Below are 2,915 nucleotides of genomic sequence, written 5' to 3' on the forward strand. Positions count from 1 at the left end.
TTTTGAGTTGAAGTCTCACTCTGTCGCCCAGGCTGGAGTGCAGTGGCATGCTGATGGCCACCACAGCCTCGACCTGCTGAGCTCAGGCGATCCTTCCACCTCAGCCTTCCAAGTGGCTGGAACTACAGATTACAGATTCACACCACCACGCACGGCTGATTTTTTATTTATTGTGGAGATGAGGTCACAATAAATGAGATCTCATGTTGCTCAGGCTAGTCTCAAACCCCTGGGCTCAGGTAATCCTCCCCCTTCTGCCTCCCAAAGTGCTGGGATTATAGGCTTGAGCCACTGTGCCCCACCTAATTTTTTGATTTATTGTAGAGAGAGGTCTCACCATGTTGCCCATGTTGCTCTCGAACGCTTGAACTCAGGCAACCCTCTTGCATCAGCCTCCCAAAGTGCTGGGATTACAGGTTTGAGCAACCACGTCCTACCTAACTTTTTGATTTATTGTAGAGAGAGGTCTCACCAAGTTGCTCAGGCTGGTCTTGAACCCATGGTCTTAGGCAATCCTCTCACCTCAGCCTCTCAAAGTGGTGGGATTATAAGTGTGAGCCACTGCACCTGGCCAGCACAATGCTTTTTTATTTTATTTTTTATTTTTATTTTTTGAGTTGGAGTCTCACTCTGTAGCCCAGACTGGAGTGCAGTGGCCGCTCCCGGCCACCGCAGCCTTGACCTGCTGGGCTCCAGCGATCCTTCCGCCTCAGCCTTCCAAGTAGCTGGAACTACAGGTGCATGCTACCACGCCCGGCTAATTTTTGATTTATTGTAGAGATGAGGTCTCGCCAAGTTGCCCAGGCAGGTCTCGAACCCGCGGACTCAGGCAATCCACTCACTTCAGCCACCCAAAGGCACAGGATTATAGGCTGAGCCACCAAGCCCGGCTGTGAATATTTTATTAAATTGAGTCAAAGTCTTATTCTGTTGCCCAGGCTGGAGGGCAGTGACACACTCACAGCCACCACAGTCTGGATCTGCTGGGCTCAGGTGATCCTTCCGCCTCACTCTTCTAATTAGCTGGAACCACAGGCCACCACACCTGGCTAAGTATTTTTTTTTTTTTTAGTTGGAGTCTCACTCTGTCACCCAGGCTGGAGGCTGGAGTGCAGCGGCACACTCACAGCCATCCTTCCGCCTCAGCCTTCCAAGTAGCTGGAACTACAGGCCTGTGTCACCACACCTGGCTAATTTTTTGATTTATTGTAGAGATGAGGTCTTGCCATGCTGTCCAGCCTGATCTTGAACCTGTGGGATCAGGCAGTTCTCTCACTTCAGCCTCCCAGAGTGCTGGGATTATAGGCATGAGCCACCGCACCTGGCCAGTTTTTATTATTTTTTCTAGAGATGAGGTCTCCCTATGTTGCCCAGGCTAGCCTTAAACGCCTGGGCTCAAGCAATCCTTCTGCCTAGGCCTCCCAAAGTGCTGGGATTACAGGTGTGAACCACTGAGCCCAGCCACTAGTCTCAGCTTTTAATGACAGGCTATGTGACCTTGGGTAAGGCACTTCTCCACCCTAGACCTTGGGGTCTTTGCCTGGCTGCAGAAGGCTCTGTGTGCCTGTCCTCCCCAGCTTATTCAGGGGTGTGGAAGAGGCTTCACCTACTGACCCTGGGAGGTAGGTGAGGAAGGAGATTATGGATTCCCATTCCACAAACAAGGACACCAAGGGCCAGGTGGGTAAGGCCTGCTGAAGGTTCCAGTGTAAGCGGCTACTGGCCAGTTCCCCAGTCATCAGTCCTGGGTCCCACATTGGCTAAACCGCAGCCCTCAGTACAGGCCTGCACATTCTGTGACTCTGGCAGGTGGGCACCCAGGCTCTCCTGCAGCAGAGAGGATGGCCGGGGGGGTCTGCCCCGGCCCCGTGTGGTCACCAAGGTCCAGAGCAGGGTGGGGCCGACTCTAAAAAGGGCGCCAGCCACCTCCCTGACCTCATCGTCCAGTCTTACCACCCTTCCCTGCAGCTCAGCACGGACCAGATGTTTGCTCAGGTACAACTTCAGGGTGGAGACCTCAGAGGGGTGCAGGGGGATGGAGTTCAGGGGAATAAAGTGCGTTGGGATCCAGGGTCCTAGGAAGGAGCCCGAGTCTGCAGGCTGGGAACTTCTGGCTCGGATGCCAAACTCCTGGAATTTCACCTGTGCCTTGGAGATCCAGCAACAGAATTTGGAACAAGACACGCTTAAGCCCCGCCCCTCCCCAGCACCCCTTAGGGCGCAGAGGGTCTGGGAGGCCCCTCGGGAAAGGCTAGGCTGCCTGCGGTGCGGGGGGGCGGCAGCTCCAGGGGAGAACACCTTGCTCTCCAGCTTTGCCGCTCTAGGGCTGGCCCTTTAAACCTGAGACCATGATGTCACTGTAGACAGCAATGGACTGGACGGGAGGGGAGGAGGACTGCGGGGCTAGGGGCGGACTGCATTTCCCAGCAGCCTCTGGTAAGCCACACCCCGTCCAGCCGGCAGACACTCACCGCGGACAATTAACTAGCCCCGTGCTGGTTTCCAGGGGGTTTCCGAATGGTCGTCCTGGGGCGAGGGTGGGGCTCCTAGGAGGTGGCCTGGGGTGCAGGTGGTCCAGGCCAAATCCGTGGGCCTGGCAAAGCACGCCGGGTCTGTGTCCTGCCAGGGTCCTGGCATCGCCCCTCGTTTCCTGGGCGCACACTCCTGCGTCTTCCCCTTCCCCTTCCCCTATGCAATCTCCCTTCCACAATCCAGGGGTGCAGCCCCCGGTGGAGCCCATCCCGGGGGGCTCTCAGGCTTGCAAAGCTTCGGCCTCTGCCCGGAAGTCCATCGTTGGGGCTTACCTCTTTGGTCTTGGTGGCTCCCTTTAAGCGATGCGGGGACTACATCTCCCAGCGGCCCGGGGCCTTCCTGACGCAGTCCCCCCCAGCCCGCGGGGAGGGGCGGGCCGGGCG

The sequence above is a fragment of the Carlito syrichta genome, unplaced genomic scaffold, assembly GCF_000164805.1.
Source record: "Carlito syrichta isolate Samal-C Ts95f unplaced genomic scaffold, Tarsius_syrichta-2.0.1 Scaffold153898, whole genome shotgun sequence".
In the NCBI taxonomy this organism is placed as follows: Eukaryota; Metazoa; Chordata; class Mammalia; order Primates; family Tarsiidae; genus Carlito; species Carlito syrichta.